Source organism: Aquarana catesbeiana, linkage group LG12, assembly GCF_042186555.1.
Source record: "Aquarana catesbeiana isolate 2022-GZ linkage group LG12, ASM4218655v1, whole genome shotgun sequence".
In the NCBI taxonomy this organism is placed as follows: Eukaryota; Metazoa; Chordata; class Amphibia; order Anura; family Ranidae; genus Aquarana; species Aquarana catesbeiana.
This window is the reverse complement of record NC_133335.1, coordinates 230,781,931-230,801,802: the sequence shown is the minus strand read 5'-3', so window position 1 is coordinate 230,801,802 and position 19,872 is coordinate 230,781,931. Positions and strand designations below refer to the sequence as shown.

The window sequence follows — 19,872 nt, the reverse complement described above, 5'->3', positions numbered from 1 at the left end:
ACAGATCCTGTATCTCTCTGTGTAGCTGCAGCACCCCCTCATCTCCCCCTGCCCTGGTCTGAGACTCCAGGCCTCCTCTGGTCCTCCTCCAGACTCTACGCTTACCAGACTCTGCTTACCAGCTCCCCACCCCAGCTCTCACAGGCAGGTTTGGTGGGGGGGGGGGTACTGTAATGTAGGGGAGGTGGGGGAGTTTTGACATCTGATGTAAGGGGTAGTGGAATGCCCTAGATGTCTAGTCTTACAGATACAACTGGCCCTTTTAGGCCAACCACAATGCTGATGCGGCCCACCTGGTCTATGCTAACTGGCAGAGACAGGCAGTGTGTCTGTGCATGAATAGGGGCTCTGGTGCATGTAGACACCCCACAGAGTTTGAAGACCTGGCAGAGACACGCTGTGTGTCTGCTGCTGAGCCGGATCTCCATTAAAGATGGCAGACCTTGGGAGGTAAAGTGGCAGTATGGAAGCGGAGAGGCACAATGGGTGTTTGGGGGCACTGTGGGACACTATGGTCGGCTGAAGGTTCTTCAGAATGTTGTGCTGTGGGGCACTTTGGGAGGCTGGGAAGCACTGTGGGAGGTTGAGGGGGCACCATGGAAGGCTGCAGGTTCTACAGCAGGTTTGGGGGCACTGTGGGAGGTTGGGGAAAACTTGTAGAAGCTGAGGGCTCTCAGGGGACCTGGGAGAATTGTGGACCACTATGGAAGGTTGGGGCACTGTAAAGGGCTGGGGGCTCAGCAGCAAGCTGAGGGGCTTTGTGGGTGGGTGGGCAGCACTGTGGGAAGTTGTGGGGGTGGGGTGGGGGCATGGTGAAGGCTGAGGGCTCTTAAGGATGTTGGGGGCACCTTGGGAGGTAAATTGGCAGTATAGAAGCTGGGAGGCACAATGTGAAGTTGGGGCACTGTGGGACACTGTTGGAGGTTGGGGGCACTATGGATCGCTGAAGGTTCTTCAGCATGTTGCATTGGGGGGCACTTTGGGAGGCTGGGAAGCACTGTGAAAGGTTGATGGGGGCACTATGGAGGGCTGGAGATTCTATAGCAGGTCTGGAGGCAGTGTGGGAGGTTGAGGGGGAACTGTGGAACTCTGTTGGGAGGTTGAGGACACTATGAGGGGCTGGAGGTTCTACAGAAGGTTTGGGGGCACTGTGGGAGGTTGGGGAAAACTTGTAGAAGCTGAGGGCTCTCAGGGGACCTGGGAGGATTGTGGACCACAATGGAAGGTTGGGGCACTGTGAAGGGATGGGGGCTCAGCAGCAAGCTGAGGGGCTTTGTGGGTGGCTGGGTAGCACTGTGGGAGGTTGTGGGGGTGGGGTGGGGGCATGGTGAAGGCTGAGGGCTCTTAAGGATGTTGGGGGCACCTTGGGAGGTAAATTGGCAGTATAGAAGCTGGGAGGCACAATGGGAGGTTGGGGTACTGTGGGACACTGTTGGAGGTTGGGGGCACTATGGATGGCTGAAGGTTCTTCAGCATGTTGCATTGGGGGGCACTATGGGAGGCTGGGAAGCACTGTGAAAGGTTGATGGGGGCACTATGGAGGGCTGGAGATTCTATAGCAGGTCTGGAGGCAGTGTGGGAGGTTGAGGGGGAACTGTGGAACTCTGTTGGGAGGTTGGGGACACCATGAGGGGCTGGAGGTTCTACAGCAGGTTTGGGGGCACTGTGGGAGGTTAAGGGGGGACTGTAGAACCCTGTTGGGAGGTTGGGGACACTATGGAGGCCTGGAGATTCTACAGCAGGTTCGGGAGCACTGTGGGAGACTGGGAAGCACTGTAGAAGCTGAGTGCACATTATGAACCACTATGGAAGGTTGAGGGGCACTGTGTGGTAAGGGGATCTGCAGCTGGCTGGAGGCTCAGGAGTAGGGAGGGTACAGCCCAGTTGTTGAGAAACATTGGTCTAGTAAGTATATTTTTCTTTCTTTTTTTTTTCCTTCGAGACAGGGAAAATCGTTTTTTTTTTTTAATTTTTTAGGGGGGTGGTTGGCAGACCTAGGTTCCTAAGTAACACAAGTCTTGTCCCTCCCTCAGCCTGTGACTGTAACAAGGAAAGGAGAAGAGGTGTGATAATTAGCCCATCTCTCTGTCGCTCTGCTCTCTTCTCCGATCAGCACGTTCCTTGACTTGCAGAAGACTTGATTGGCTCCTTGTGATGCTTCGGCCTCCCCCTCTCTGAGCTCTGCTGTACAGAGGCTGAAAGCAGGTCACATTTAACAACGCAGAGCCACATTATCTGTATATAGAGTTCTGCTTTGAAACGGAATACAAAGTGTCAAACATTTCTTTCATGCACTAATTGTGTTAAAAGGAATATTACATTTTCCAATGTTATGGCCGCCCTTTTACCACATCGAAGGTGAAGCACATAGAACGATTGCCTCCTAGCAGACCCGGGCAATCCTCTAAAGTCTATTTATACCCACCATGCATTCTGGCAGATCATTAACCTTTTGCTGGACTGACAGAGAAAGTCTGTGTTATATAATTCTCTGTATTGGGGGTGGGGGGTGGGGGGTGGAAATCCGGCGGTACGGGAGACAGATAATTATTTAGGTTACATAAATCACCCTGAAAATTCTAATTAGAGCAAATAAAATCCATTCAGTGAGCAGAAAATACTTATCACCTGCTCCAGGCTTACGATAAGCTTATTGTAGAATCCGGGGAGACAAAATGGCTTCGCTGCCAATTTAACACATAAGCGTGGAAGAGGTTACCCCGGGTGAAGAGGGCGCGGCGCTCCGCCGAGAAGGAAATCCGATTCCCTTTATCAGCTAATAAAGAAAAAAATTTTTTTATATGTAACAATAAAAAAAAAAAAGGGGGAGAGTTATGTAAGAAGGCGAAGAATTGGTGAACTGCGCTAACCCAGTGCCTGGCTGTCCTGCACTGATGAAAACTCGACTTTCATTTGGCTGATTAGGCAGTGATGAGCACGGGGGACCGCTAGAGAACTAGAAAAGGGAACCTTTAGACCCCTTACAGTGCATCTAAACCAGGCCTGGATCTAGGGGGCTGATGAGGTGGGTGCTGTTCCCCACCCAGATTTTAGTTATGTCCTTCTATCAGGACCCTGGGCCATGACCCAGTCCCCAATCTCCAGCACAGGTCACCCCCCCACCCACTCTTCTTCGTATTGGTCAGTTATTAGGACCGCCAACATCCTAACAATCGATGTCATATGTGTATCCTGCCCCCAGCATTTACAGGAAAGTGGAACATCCTCCATCCATATCTTTTGCCTGCTTCACCTCCCGTTGCCCACCTTCTACCGTCCTGGTCCTGAGAGGTACAGGGGCACATTGAAGAAGACAGTAGATGTACGAGGGCATTCTGGTGGAGACTCCAGATGTAAGGGGGAACGCTGAGGACTCTTGATGTAAGGGGGGAACGCTGAGGACTCCTGATGTAAGGGGAAACGCTGAGGACTCCTGATGTAAGGGGAAACGCTGAGGACTCCTGATGTAAGGGGAAACGCTGAGGACTCCTGATGCAAGGGGGAACGCTCAGGACTCCCAATGTAAGGGGGAACGCTCGGGACTCCCGATGTAAGGGGGAACGCTCGGGAGTCCCAATGTAAGGGGGAACACTCGGGACTCCCGATGTAAGGGGGAACATTCGGGACTCCCGATGTAAGGGGGAACACTCAGGAATCCCGATGTAAGGGGGAACATTCGGGACTCCCGATGTAAGGGGGAACATTCGGGACTCCCGATGTAAGGGGGAACACTCAGGAATCCCGATGTAAGGGGGAACACTCAGGAATCCCGATGTAAGGGGGAACACTCAGGAATCCCGATGTAAGGGGGAACACTCAGGACTCCCGATGTAAGGGGGAACACTCAGGAATCCCGATGTAAGGGGGAACACTCAGGAATCCCGATGTAAGGGGGAACACTCAGGAATCCCGATGTAAGGGGGAACACTCAGGACTCCCGATGTAAGGGGGAACACTCAGGACTCCCGATGTAAGGGGGAACACTCAGGACTCCCGATGTAAGGGGGAACACTCAGGACTCCCGATGTAAGGGGGAACACTCAGGACTCCCGATGTAAGGGGGAACACTCGGGACTCCTGATGTAAGGGGAAACCCTGAGGACTCCAAATGTAAGGGGAAACCCTGAGGACTCCTGATGTAGGGGAGGAACCCTGATGTAATGGGGGTAACTCTGAGGACTCCTGATGTAGGAGGGGGAACCCTGAGGACTCCAGATATAAGGTGGGAACTTTGAGGACTCCAGATGTAAGGGAAAACTCTCATGGAGGCAGATGATGTAAAGGGCATTGATGGGGACACTTAATGTAAGGGGTACTCTGAAGACTCCTGATGTAAAAGGGGACTATGGTGAGGACTCCTAATGTTAGTTTGGCTTGAGACCATGATCTAAAAAAATGGATCAAATATATATCTTAAGGAACCCTTTACCAGTTCACTTTGTGAAGGCAATATGGAGTGGGGAACAGCACTAGGAAACCGATCATGGCATATGGAAGTAAAACAACTAAGGGTTCAAAAAATGCATGAGCGTTGCACTAGGAAAGAGAATGTGGGATATGGAGGTGAAGTATCCCTTTATCAGTTCACTATGTGATGGCAATATGAATTTGGAAATCCAACCTACAAAACAAATCAAGGAACCCTTTTACCAGCTTCATCAAAGTCTTAGAGGATTCTATTTGTAGACATTGAAAAACAATGGAAAATGTATGAGGTTGAAGCATAAAACTTTGGAAGAACTCAGAGACACCAACAAACGTGACTGGATTATTATTATATATGAATCAAAGGTACACAGGTCCATTCATTTATTAATCAGAAGGCCACCCTTCAGACAACTAAAAAGGCCATTGGTGTCTTGCCATTGGCTCTTTCAAGAATTGCTGGCCCCAGGACTATTCAGGCATCATCAAATAGAGGTTGACGCAATCACAGCTGAAGAAACCCCTAGCAACCTTTGGAGGAACCCTAGGGTTCCACGAAACCCTGGTTGAGAATGGCTGCTGGAGGAACCCTGGTTGAAAAAGGCTGGCCTAGACCAAGCTTCACTTTGACATGTTTCACCCAAAAGGGCTTAATCGCAGAGTTCCCTATAATTAAGCCCTTTATAGGCAGAACATGTCAGAATGAGGATTGGTCCAGGCAGATCCTTTTGTGATCTTGTCCTGGAACAATAAAGCTTTGTGACAGCTTATGTCATTGGGAGTGCAGTCGAATTGTTGGCTCATTCTATGTGGGGGAACAATGAGGAGTGCCATCGGCTGGCACCTGAAGCCACAGAGATAAGTAGATTTGGGGCTTCGAGTGGGAGCTTCCTTTGGTTCTGTGAAATGCGATTCCCCCAGAAATGACCTGGCCGTAAGGCAGTGGATTGCGTGCCGATTCCCATCGCGAGCAGGGCATCTCGCGGCCTCCATCTGACCACACACGCTTTACCATCCAGTGCCGGGTCACAAGCATTTATTAATGTAAGCATGCAATTTTTATTTTTTAACTGTTTTAATAAACTAAGCAATTTTACACAAATGGATTCCTCCTTGTCTTTTCTCAACTCATGTACCAGTTGTGGGGGAGAGGAGAGCGCAGTGTTGGATAGTTCAAGATTCCACCCCAGGCTGCAAGATTGCAGCACAAGCAAGTTCTGACCTTCTTTTTGGTTAAAGAGGTCATGGCTGTCTGGTGAGCAGATTATTTTACAAGAGCACGTTGGGTGTTGTTGGATGTTTACAAGCGGTGGAGGATATCTACACTTATTGATCGAATCAGTCACATTTTTTTATTGGAACATTCACAGAGAATTACGGACCATTTTTATTTTTTATCTTTTATTATGTGTTCATTTTTACTAATTATAGAATTTCACTGATTATATGTCGATATATATATATATATATATATATATATATATATATATATATATATATATATATGTATTACTGCATCTGTTCACAAATTGGTACACATAGGAATTCATTTACTTAATCAATAGTCACAGCGCCCCCTACTATCACTTCTCATTCACTGCACAGTAGGCATTCTACAAGCACGTTGGGGAGCAGCTTAATTAGCACAATTATTAGATATTGGCGCGAGGCTTCTATCAAATCACTGTTCACTGTAAAAAAAGCCTTTCCGTATGTGAAAGGTTAAAGTGGAGTGTCCCTTCACCCCCCCCCCCAAAAAATGGTGTGCACCTTGCTCCAGCCCCTCCCTCTCACACAATTGTTTTTTATTTCTTTTTTAAACTTTTTGCACTACAGGGCAGCACTTCCTCCTTTCTCGCCAAGGTAAGAATGACGTTGCACACCACACACCTGCAAATGTGCTGAAGGGCTCTGCCCTGCCTTCATGGCCTGGCAGAGATCTTCGGCACATCTACACACGTTCATCATACAGTTTAGCCAAAGAGGTCTGGGGCCTCTGTTCTTCTATGCATGGCTCTCCAGGTCCGAAGACCTTTAGTGCATCTCCGCATGCGCCAATCAAAAACGCCATGATTAAGGGGAATAAAGTTCTTCTTTAAAGGGCCGATTCACACCACTTGCGGTGAAGTAAATGCGTGTTTCTTGCACAACATGAAAACCTGCTGCCCTCTGCAGATGCACATGGGTGGGTGAATGGCACTGCAAGCGCTGCGTACGTTTTTCATGTGTTCCCCTCTTTCTCTATGCACAGAGTGTTCTTGTGTCTTTTGCAATGACCCCAAAGTGGTCAACTTTTCACCAAGGCCTGTTTATCCATCTATTCCCTGAACAAGAGCTAGACTAAACTCCTGTTCTGGGTCCTAGAGTCTGGAGACTTTGTGGAGCTTTGAGTTATTATTAGTTTCACAGACCATTATGTGTCAGTGGAAACTTATCTGAGAGGTAGAAATTGATCATTGCTCAAGGAACCCCCCAGCATCCTCTGGAGGAACCCTATTGTTTCTTGGAACCCTGGTCTAGAAACCCCGCTCTAAATCTGATTCTACCTATCCCCTAAAGAAGAGCTAGATTGAACTCTTGCTATGGGTCCCGGAATCCAGAGACTTTGTAGAGCTTTGAGTGGGATAAAGCCTCCATTCCTGGTGTCCACATCTTACTGCCTGGGTAGCTAGACATTATTTTTAGTTTCAGCTGTCCATAGACCATTATGTTTCAGTGGGAACTTATTTGAGAGGTAGAGACTGCTTATTGCTCAAGGAACCCCTAGCAACCTCTGGAGGAACCCTATTGTTTCTTGAAACCCTGGTTGAGAAACCCTACTCTAAATGTTTATTACCCTTACCCTGAAGAAAAGCTAGATTGAACTCCTGCGCTGAGTCCTATAGTCTGGAGGCTTTGTAGAGCATTGAGTGGGATAAAGTCCCCGTTCCTGGGTCCAGATCTTACTGGGTAACCAGACCGTATTATTTGTTTCAGCTGTACATAGACCATTTTGTGTCAGTGTGAACTTACTGTATCTGAGAGGAAGAAACTGCTCATTGCTCAAGGAACCCCCAGCAGCCTCTGGAGCCCTATTGTTTCTTGGAACCCTGGTCGAGAAACCCTGCTCTAAATGTTTATCACTCTACCTACCCCCTGGAGAGCTAAATTGAACTCCTGTGATGGGTCCTGGAGTCCAGACCCTTTGTAGAGCTTTGAGTGGGATAAAGCCTCCATTCCTGGTGTCCACATCTTACTGCCTGGGTAGCCAGACATTATTATAAGTTTCAGCTGTCCATAGACCATTATGTGTCAGTGGGAACTTATCTAAGAGGTAGAGACTGCTTTTTGCTCAAGGAACCCCCCTAGCAACCTCTGGAGGAACCCTATTGTTTATTAAAACCCTGGTTGAGAAACCCTGCTCTAAAAGTTTATTACTCTATTCCCGGAAGAAGAGCTAGACTGAACGCCTTTGCTGAGTCCTATAGTCTGGAGGCTTTGTAGAGCATTGAGTGGGATAAAGTCCCTGTTCCTGGGTCCAGATCTTACTGGGTAACCAGACTGTATTATTAGTTTCAGCTGTCCATAGACCATTATGTGTCAGTGAGAACTTACTGAATCTGAGAGGAAGAAACTGGAGGAACCCTATTGTTTCATGGAACCCTGGTTGAGAAACCCCGCTCTAAAGGTTTATCACGCTATCCCACGAAGGAGAGTTAGATTCAGATAGAACCCCTAGCAACCTCTGGGAGGAACCCTAGGTAGGGTTTCATGGAAACCTGGTTGAGAAACCCCGCTCTAAAGGTTTATCACGCTATCCCACGAAGGAGAGTTAGATTCAGATAGAACCCCTAGCAACCTCTGGAGGAACCCTAGGTAGGGTTTCATGGAATCCTGGTTGAGAAACCCTGACCAGGGGATTGTGACCTTCTCCCGTCTTTATAACCTCTTCCCAATAAAAGAACAATGTTGCGGTCACTCCCAGCTCCGCCCAAGTCTTCAGCTGCCCTCTCCATCACCTAAATAAATCTGAGATTCCAGCGGCAAGAGCCATTCTCCTCTTATAACAGCGACAGCTGCAACCTCTTGTGCAGTAAATTGAATTTCACCACGAGAGCCCTCCAGAAGACACCATCAGACAAATGAATCTGAATTTAAGCAGGCTGCCCCTTTAACTCTTAAAAGTACCCCCTGTGTATGGCAGTAATCTGCATTTTTTGCGTCTTTCAAAGTTATAATTCCGAACGTCGCCTCGGGCTCTCCAGTCTCCAGCAAAACAAAAAGTCTCTGAAATGACGGTTTCAGCGTCTTCCCCCCACAAACGCTCCGCTGCGTGAACAATGCCTGCTGCTGGCACTCGCCCTAATTGTATCAGGTGCCATCTGTTTTGTCGGCGGCGAAGGGGGGCACCTCTCATTGGCAAGGACAGAAGGAATGAGCGGTTCCGGCGGCCTGGGCTGCCCGCTTTAAAAATAAAAAGTCTCACTTGTCATCTTTCCACAGCTGTGTCGCACAGGAGGCCGCCGCCGCTGCCGAGCCGCGAAGACGGTGTCAGCCATTGTCGCATCCTGAGAGGGGGGGGGGGGGGGAAGAAGCCACTTTAATCGCCTTCTCCTTGGGACGGGGAAGTTAATTTTCTCCGGAACGGCAGAAACTTTTTATCGCCGAGGCCCAAGGGTGGCTCCGGGGGGGGGGGGTGGAGGGGCTGGGAATGTTTGACTTTAAGCGACTCTCCGGAAGGGGGGGGAGCCGTAATAGCCGTGCCGCGGGTTTCTGCAGATAATTGCCCGGCGTTACTGTACATAAAAATAACACGACGCGATCACGGCGCCCGCAAAGAGCCGATTAAACTAAACAACGCCGGCGCATCACGACGAACAATTAAAAATAACGAGGAAACAAAATACTAATTAGAGGAACAAACGAAGACTATTTCTCCATTGTTCTCATCCTTACATTCCATAGTTACTATTCTTCTGCTATGAAGGGAAATACGGGCGAGAACGAGGAACGTCACCCCGCTGATTAATAAAACTAACCTCTTAAAGTGGACCTGTCATCACATACATTTTTCAATGTTAGGTGCATGGAATGTGTCCTTGTAACCCTTCCAGGTATTTATTAGCTCCCATAGGGATCACAGGACTCACCCTGACAATGTCTTCATCATCTTTTTTTTTTCTCCACAATGACGGCACCTTCTTTGTTCAGGCATCATCCACTTCCTGGACTTAAATGCCAATGCAGTTCTTGGCTGTGCCCAAAAATGTCTGACACAGATCAGTCCTCCTCCTTCTACAAAGTTACAATGTACAGTCTGATCACTGGGGGAGGGGAGACTGAGGAAATGCCTCCTCCTCCTTCTACAAAGTTACAATGTACAGTCTGATCACTGGTGGAGGGGGAGACTGAGGAAATGCTTCCTCCTCCTTCTACAAAGTTACAATGTATAGTCTGATCACTGGGGCAGGGGAGACTGAGGAGATGCCTCCTCCTCCTTCTACAAAGTTACAATTTACAGTCTGATCACTGGGGGAGGGGAGACTGAGGAAATGCCGCTTCCTCCTTTTACAAAGTTACAATGTACAGTCTGATCACTGGGGGGAGGAGAGGCTGAGGAAATGCTTCTTCCTCCTTTTACAACGTTACAATGTATTGTCTGATCACTGAGGGAGGGGAGACGGAGGAAATATTTCCTCCTTCTTCTGGCACACTGCAATACTTATGGGGATTGGCAGTAAAAGGGTTGCCCGAGGGGAGCCATTGCCGGATGCGACCTTCCAGGACTGACCCGAACCAAATGAATTGTGGGTTACCTGCCCCTTCAAAGCACTTGTTGAGTCTTTGCACAAACGTTTGTCAATAGGAACATCTCGGCCCGGTGTCCAAAAATAACGAGCGTCACTTTGATGTGACATCAATGAGCGCCCGAACATCAAGAGCTCCTCATGACTGCCATAGACGTGCCAGAAGTCTGTTATCTCAGGTGAATGGGTTGCGCATTTCTTGTTACCGCTCCGTGTTGACATATATCTCCCCGCCATGCTGGGTCTTTGACAATTTAGGATCCGCGCACTTGAAAACACGTCTTAATGCCGGCTTTATTAAAGCGCGTCTGAAATCAAAAAGTGAAGGTTTGCCATTATGGATCCTGACGAAACGCGTCAAGTTAATTTAGAAGTTTTATTAGAAGTGGAAGTTTCACTTTAATTATCCTTTTGGAGACGATTCTTTACATTCATCCAGCATGACGGGTGTTACAAAAGCGCTATTGCTGCAATGTTTGATTCTCATTGGCCACTAACCCAGGAAAGCTTTTTCATATTAATGTGTCACTTTGTATCCAAATAGATACACTTAGGAGCCGATGTATCCTGTTCAAGAGTAACACGAATATTGTCTGTTGAGAATATCCTGACTACAAGCCTGCAAAGTGGAGGATCTGTTTCTAACCCTCTTGGCAGGACCTGGATCGCCTGCTGGTGGTGCTGCCGTTCCCAGAGTGGATGGGTGTAGTTCTGCTGTCCACCAGCAGATGTCTCTCAGTAGCCACCAGATCCAGTAATTAGTCTCTACCCGAGTCTGGCTGCTGGAAAGGTATATAACCCCTCCTCTGGCTTCCCCCGGGCCATCCGTGTTTTCCCTGTGTGCCGTATACCCAGATACTGTGCCTGCTTCCTTACCCTGCTACCTTAGATCTGTTCCCCTTCTTCCTGATCCCCAGTTCTGGTCCCTTTTTGTATAAATTGTTTTAGTATTGGTGTATTAGCATATTAATATTCGTATATTGGTATTAGTAGTGATATATTGGTATCAGTATATCGCTATTAGTATATTAGTATCAGTATATCAGTAATAGTATATTGGTATTAGTATATCAGTATTAGTATATTGGTAATAGTATATTGGTATCAATACTGTATATTGGTATTAGTATATCGGTATATTAGTACCAGTATATCAGTAGTAGTATAGCGGTAATAGTATCAGTATACTGTTATTAGTATGTTGGTATTAGTAGATCAATAATAGTATATTGGTATCAGTTTATCAGTATTAGTATCAGTATATTGGTATTAGTATATCAGTAATACTATATTGCTATCAGTATTAGTATATTGGTATTAGTATATTTGTGTAATATTGTCAGTGTATTAGTATATTGGTCTCAGTATATCAGAATTCGTATATTAGTATATCAGTATATTAGTATTCATATATTGGTATCAGTATATCAATCAGTATTAGCATCAAGCAATCAGTATATTAGTATATAGGTATCAGTATATAGGTATATAGGTGTATTAGTATATGGGTATCAGTATATTGGTATTGGTATATTGGTATTAGTATATTGGTATCAGTATATCGGTATATTAGTATATTGGTATCAGTATATTGGTATATTGGTATTGGTATATTAGTATATTGGTATTAGTATATATGTATTAGTATATCAGTATATAAGTATATTGGTATCAGTATATAGGTATATTAGTATATCGGTATATTGGCATCAGTATATCGGTATATACAGTCAGGTCCATAACTATTGGGACACTGACACAATTCTAATCTTTTTGGCTCTGTACACCACCACAATGGATTTGAAGTGAAACGAACAAGATGTGCTTTAACTGCAGACTTTCAGCTTTAATTTGAGGGTATTTACATCCAAATCAGGTGAACGGTGTAGGAATTACAACAGTTTGTATATGTGCCTCCCACTTTTTAAGGGACCAAAAGTAATGGGACAGATTAACAATCATCCATCAAACTTTCACTTTTTAATACTTGGTTGCAAATCCTTTGCAGTCAATTACAGCCTGAAGTCTGGAACACACAGACATCACCAGACGCTGGGTTTCATCCCTGGTGATGCTCTGCCAGGCCTCTACTACAACTGTCTTCAGTTCCTGCTTGTTCTAGGGGCATTTTCCCTTTCAGTTTTGTCTTCGGCAAGTGAAATGCATGCTCAATCGGATTCAGGTCAGGTACTCTTCTCTTCCCATCACTCTGGTACAAGTTGATCTTGGTCTCATCTGTCCATAGGATGTTGTTCCAGAACTGTGAAGGCTTTTTTAGATGTTGTTTGGCAAACTCTAATCTGGCCTTCCTGTTTTTGAGGCTCACCAATGGTTTACATCTTGTGGTGAACCCTCTGTATTCACTCTGGTGAAGTCTTCTTTTGATTGTTGACTTTGACACACATACACCTACCTCCTGGAGAGTGTTCTTGATCTGGCCAACTCTTGTGAAGGGTGTTTTCTTCACCGGGGAAAGAATTCTTCGGTCATCCACCACAGTTGTTTTCCGTGGTCTTCCGGGTCTTTTGGTGTTGCTGAGCTCACCGGTGCGTTCTTTCTTTTTAAGGATGTTCCAAACAATTGATTTGGTCACATCTAATGTTTTTGCTATCTCTCTGATGGGTTTGTTTTGTTTTTTCAGCCTAATGATGGCTTGCTTCACTGATAGTGACAGCTCTTTGGATCTCATATTGAGAGCTGACAGCAACAGATTCCAAATGGAAAAGGACCTGGGGGTCCTAGTAGATGATAGGCTCAGCAATTGGATGCAATGCCAAGCTGCTGCTAACAAAGCAAACAGAATATTGGCATTAAAAAGGGGATCAACTTCAGAGATGAAACGATAATTCTCCCGCTCTACAAGACTCTGGTCCGGCCGCACCTGGAGTATGCTGTCCAGTTCTGGGCACCAGTCCTCAGGAAGGATGTACTGGAAATGGAGCGAGTACAAAGAAGGGCAACAAAGCTAATAAAGGGTCTGGAGGATCTTAGTTATGAGGAAAGGTTGCGAGCACTGAACTTATTCTCTCTGGAGAAGAGACGCTTGAGAGGGGATATGATTTCGATATACAAATACTGTACTGGTGACCCCACAATAGGGATAAAACTTTTTCGCAGAAGAGAGTTTAACAAGACTCGTGGCCACTCATTACAATTAGAAGAAAAGAGGTTTAACCTTAAACTACGTAGAGGGTTCTTTACTGTAAGAGCGGCAAGGATGTGGAATTCCCTTCCACAGGCGGTGGTCTCAGCGGGGGGCATGGATAATTTCAAGAAACTATTAGAGAATCACCTGAATGACTGCAACATACAGGGATAAACAATGTAATACTGACATATAATCACACACATAGGTTGTCTTTTTTCAACCTCACCTACTATGTAACAAATAGCACACTTAAAATGAACTCTGGACCTTTTATCTGCTCCTTGTAAATGGGATAATGAGGGAATAACACACACCTGGCCATGGAGCAGCTGAGCAGCCAATTGTCCCATTACTTTTGGTCCCTTAAAAAGTGGGAGGCACATATACAAACTGTTGTAATTCCTACACCGTTCACCTGATTTGGATGTAAATACCCTCAAATTAAAGCTGAAAGTCTGCTGTTAAAGCACATCTTGTTCGTTTCATTTCAAATCCATTGTGGTGGTGTATAGAACCAAAAAGACTAGAATTGTGTCGATGTCCCAATACTTATGGACCTGACTGTAGGTATATTGGTATTAGTATATTAGTGAAGCGCTCCTAATAAATATCCGGGAGAGTGCACAGTTGAGTTGCTGTGTTCCCCATCAGCGGTGGAAAGTCTCGGATGGAGGAAAATAGGTCACCCGGCTATACTGCAACCACAGCAGCTAATCTGGCTTTATCCTGACACCGTTCTTCCTTTTGGGCTCCTGCGCTTTATTAGGGATGTTTAATAAGCTTATGGTTGCAGCCGGTAATCCCGGTATCTCCCCAGGCCAATAACACTGGCACTGCCGGCTCTGTATCCGTGACAAGCAGATAAAAACAAAGTGCCCGGGCTTGGCGAGATCAACTCTCTCCCTGATAATTAACCCGGGTGTCCTCCTGTCATTTGTGCGCCAGGGGAGGGACGGGGCAGCGCGTGGAACGCGTCCGCCAAATAATCATTGTTTTCAGTTTAGGACAAGCGCATTCTTCTTTATTAGAGGGGAACATTCCATCGCACTATCATTAATATGTGTAGAAGAAATATGTCTGATTTTTCATTTTTATTTATTTATTTTTATGTCTTCTATTTTTTATTACGTTTTTCTTTTTTTTTTTTCTTTTTTCTATTGGTTAAACTAGATGGATTTGTGTCTTTTTTTAAATCTATGTAACAATTTTTCCTTTTCATTGTTTCAAATGTTTCTAGGCCTCTCCGTGACAACAACCTGCTTTTGTGCATTCTAGGTATCAACTAGCCATTACATAAAATGCAGCTTTACCCATCAATGGACCACAGAAGTCTGTGAAAAGTAAATGTCTCACAGCTGGGAATGGCGGACACTTATCACACATTGTGCATGAGAAGAACCTTATCCCGATCTGCCGACCGGGCCTTTTCTGGCACTTTTTGCTTCCAAGTTTAAATCAGCATTTTTCTGATAGAAAATTACTTTGAACCCCTAAAATTATATATATATATATACACATACACACACACACATATATATCTATACATATACATACAGTATCTCACAAAAGTGAGTACACCCCTCACATTTCTGTAAATCTTTTCTTCTACCTTTTCATGTGACAACACTGAAGAAATGACACTTGTCTACAATGTAAAGTAGTGAGTGTACAGCTTGTATAACAGTGTAAATTTGCTGTCCCCTCAAAATAACTCAACACACAGCCATTAATGTCTAAACCGCTGGCAACAAAAGTGAGTACACCCCTAAGTGAAAATGTCCATATTGGGCCCAATTAGCCATTTTCCCTCCCCGGTGTCATGTGACTCGTTGGTGTTACAAGGTCTTAGGTGTGAATGTGGAGCAGGTGTGTTAAATTTGGTGTTATCGCTCTCACACTCTCGTACTGGTCACTGGAAGTTCTACATGGCACCTCATGGCAAAGAACTCTCTGAGGATCTGAAAAAAAGAATTGTTGCTCTACATAAAGATGGCCTAGGCTATAAGAAGATTGCCAAGACCCTGAAACTGAGCTGCAGCACGGTGGCCAAGACCATACAGCGGTATGACAGGACAGGTTCATCTCAGAACAGGCCTCGTCATGGTCGACCAAAGAAGTTGAGTACACGTGCTCAGCGTCATATCCAGAGGTTGTCTTTGGGAAATAGACGTATGAGTGCTGCCAGCATTGCTGCAGAGGTTGAAGGGGTGGGGGGTCAGCCTGTCAGTGCTCAGACCATACCCCGCACACTGCATCAAATTGGTCTGCATGGCTGTCTTCCCAGAAGGAAGCCTCTTCTAAAGTTGACGCACAAGAAAGCCCACAAACAGTTTGCTGAAGACAAGCAGACTAAGGACATGGATTACTGGAACCATGTCCTGTGGTCTGATGAGACCAAGATAAACTTTTTTGGTTCAGATGGTGACAAGCGTGTGTGGGGGCAACCAGGTGAGGAGGACAAAGACAAGTGTGTCTTGCCTACAGTCAAGCATGGTGGTGGGAGTGTCATGGTCTGGGGCTGCATGAGTGCTGCCGGCACTGGGGAGCTACAGTTCATTGAGGGAACCATGAATGCCAACATGTACTGTGACATACTGAAGCAGAGCATGATCCCCTCCCTTCAGAGACTGGGCCGCAGGGCAGTATTCCAACATGATAACGACCCCAAACACACCTCCAAGATGACCACTGCCTTGCTAAGGTTATAAGGTGATGGACTGGCCAAGCATGTCTCCAGACCTAAACCCTATTGATCATCTGTGGGGCATACTCAAACGGAAGGTGGAGGAGTGCAAGGTCTCTAACATCCACCAGCTCTGTGATGTCCTCATGGAGGAGAAGAAGAGGACTCCAGTGACAACCTGTGAAGCTCTGGTGACCTCCATGCCCAAGAGGGTTAAGGCAGTGCTGGAAAATAATGGTGGCCACACAAAATATTGACACTTTGGGCCCAATTTGGACATTTTCACTTAGGGGTGTACTCACTTTTGTTGCCAGCGGTTTAGACATTAATGGCTGTGTTTGAAAAATTTGATCTTTTGCTTAAAAAATAAAAAAATTGTTTACTTCCACCCTAGACTGGAAGTGACGTCATGATGGTCCTCCTAGATCATAGAGGTGATGGTCTCTGGCAACCTCTAAGGCTAGCTGTGAGACCCGTAACTAGATTTGCATGGGCTAAAACACTCAAGCCTGAAAATACATTAAAAATTTCCTAAAAACATTTGATGATGTTCAAGCGTGCACCTTAGTTTAAAGGGTAACTCCATTTTTGTGGGAAAAAAAAAACAAAAAAAATAAATATACAGTTGCAACACAAACCACGTAATTGAGTGTTATAAAAATGACCTTTCCTTTAAAATATGTAGCCGCTGTAATTTTCTGTAAAATACAATATGGCCACCTGGAGGCGCTCTGTACACAGATGGTATATGGGCACCCCCCAAATATAATTTCCTGCTTGTGTGATTGGCTCACTGACTTTCCCAGAAGTCTGCACTAAGATACAAGTCAGACTTTAGGCATCCCCTGCAATTGAAAATTCAGTTTTGGTGAGATATTCCCCAAGGGTCAAATACTTCCAAAGGGATGCAGAACCTGCAGCTTTCCTCATCAGAACACTGAGAGCACACTAGGTGATTATAATGAATCAGACCCTCCCATGTCTAATCAGTCTGCACCGAAACAAACAGCTATTTCTTCAGAGCAACAAATGGTAGGAATCTGCAACAACGTTTGTTATAATCCCTGCAATGTACATAGATCACCCGAGGGGGGGGGGGGGGTTATTTAACAAAGTGTAGTTATTCCTTAAAGAGGCTAACAGAGTGTACAGAACTCGCACTTCCTCCGACAAGTTCTACTCGCACTTCCCCGCTGATTTGTTCCTTTGCAGACCCAACCCCAAGTAGGCTCTGTGTCAAACGGTATCAGAGGTTACACAAGGTCGATGCCCTCTTTTGTCATATAACAGTGGATAGGAGGAGGCCACACGCTTCCCCATTCTAGGAAGCAGGGCCGGTACAAAATAGGGGCAGTAGGGGCGGCTGCCCCTGGCACAGTAAACTCATGTGAGGGAGGGGGGCACCGCAGGGTGAGTTCTCACCACTACAGTGGGGGAATTTGGGGAAGTGGATTTGTACTAAGAAGGGGAATGGGGAGGAGGGGATTTGTGCAAGGGGGGGGGGGTGGAAGGGATTTATGCTAGGAAGAGGATTCAGGGGGGAGAAGATTTGCAAAGGGAGGGGCGATTTCTATTTGGAGGGGGGGCGGAGGGGGAGGGATTTGTGCTAGAAGGGGGTGGGAGGATTTGAGCTGCCAGGGGTGTATTGGGGGGGGGGGGCAAGGATTTGTGCTGGGAGGGGGATTTCTACTTGGGGGAGGGTGGAGAATATTGGCCTGCAGAATGAATTTGGGTTTTGAGGATTTAGTTTTTTTTTTGGGGGGGGGGGTGCTGCAGCAGTAAAGGGTTCCAATTTACAAAATGTAAGGTTGAGGGGAGGGGTTTACTGCATTGTGTGTAAAGGCTAGCCACAGCAAGCTGCCCAAAAAAAAACCCCGTAAATTTCTTATTCCTAGCAGCACCTCCAACAGAAGAGATTGGACGGGTGACTTAGGATTTTCCCCGGTGTTCTCCTTTAAATCTACTAGAATAGGTAGCACAGTCTCCCTGGCTGCGCTCATTGAATTGCTCTTCAGTCTCTTCCCTATGGAAGGATATTATCCGTTCCTTTATTTTGTTTTTTTTCTTCATCTCTTGATGATCCATTTCAGTGAGAAGTCTTATTAACACTTACACCTTTCGTATTGTGGTCTTTGATAGAGAGCCGGAGGGGGACCTGAACCAATCACGTGGAGGGAGAATTTTCAAAAAAAAAAAAAGAAAAAAAGAAAAAAAAAATGAGGATGAAATTCAATCAAACGCAGAGCACAAAGGGCCCAGAGCGAATACATAATGTGTGTGAAATTAGAGCGCGCAAACACACACAGTGGCCGCCATCCTTCTCCTTTTGTGACGGTTGTGGCTTTACATGGATTCCGCTCTCTGTGAGGAATGAACTCCTATCACTCACCCATTTACCTTTCAAGCAGAGATACTGGACTTTATATGTATACAGAGAGAAAACAATAACAGGACACTGATGGTAAAATATAAAATAAAATAGAATAAGTGCTCATAAAGGAACAGCTATGCATTTTTATGAAAAATGTACAATCCTCCCATATTAAAGTAGATGGAACATCAACATATAAGCAACAGACCAAATGGTAGATTTAACATTATATTTATTTCCATGGTTGGATCTAGGAGTTGGGGGGTGCTGAGTTGGGCTGTGCCCGCCCCCCCCCCCTTTTCAGTTGCATTTCCCCCCCTTCCCTAGTTAGCTCTGCTGACTCCTGTACACAGCCCTGATGACCCATGTCCTCCATCCTGATGTCCTACACCCTGCTAACCCATGCACACTGTCCTACTGACCCCTGTACACTGCCCTGCTGACCCCTGTTTTCCATGCTGCTAACCCATGCACACTGCCATTCTGTCCCCTGGCCTTCACCCTTCTGACCCCCTTACACTCCCCTGCTGACCTCCCATCCTTTGCCATGCTGACACCCTGTACACTGTCCTACGGATTCCCTTACACTCCCCTGCTGAACCTCTATACACTGCCCTGTTAACCCCTTTACACTGCCCCACCAATTCCCTTAAACTCCCCTGTTGACCTCCCATCCTTTGCCCTGCTAGCCCCTGGTACACTGCCTTACTGATTCCCTTACACACCCCTGCTGACCTCCCATTCTTTGCCCTGCTGACCCCCTCTACACTACCCTACTAACCCTCTGTACACTGTCCTTCGGACTCCTGTCCTACACCCTGCTAACCCCTGTACATTGCCCTTCTGACCCCCTTACACTCCCCTGCTGACCTCCCATTCTTCGCCCTGCTGCCCCCTGTACACTGCCTTACCGATTCGCTTACTCTCCCCTGCTGACCTTCTATCCTTTGCCTTGTTGACCCTGTGTACACTACCGTACTAACCCTCTGTCCCTCTGTACACTGCCCTGCTGACCCCATGTACACTGCCCTTATTGATTCCCTTACACTCCCCTGCTGACCTCCCATCCTTTGCATTGCTGACCCCCAGTACACTACCCTGCTGACCCCCTGTACACTACCCTGCTGATCCCCGGTACACTACCCTGCTGATCCCCGGTACACCACCCTGCTGACCCCCTATACACTGCCACTGTGCTACGGATTCCCTTACACTCCCCTGCTGACCCCTGTACACTACCTTACCGATTCGCTTACTCTCCCCTGATGACCTTCCATCCTTTGCCTTGTTGACCCCCTGTACACTACCGTACTAACCCTCTGTCCCTCTGTACACTGCCCTGCTGACCCCATATACACTGCCCTTATTGATTCCCTTAGACTCCCCTGCTGACCTCCCATCCTTTGCATTGCTGACCCCCAGTACACTACCCTGCTGACCCCTGGTACACTACCCTGCT

The 19,872-nt window shown here is 46.4% G+C and overlaps 1 protein-coding gene across 4 annotated transcripts in view; it reads right to left on the bottom strand.

Annotated features, from left to right (window-relative positions):
* The window catches only part of SDK2 (sidekick cell adhesion molecule 2), an 818,277-nt gene that overhangs the window by 274,472 nt on the left and 523,933 nt on the right, over positions 1 to 19,872 (bottom strand). The gene's annotated exons all lie outside the window — the stretch shown is intronic.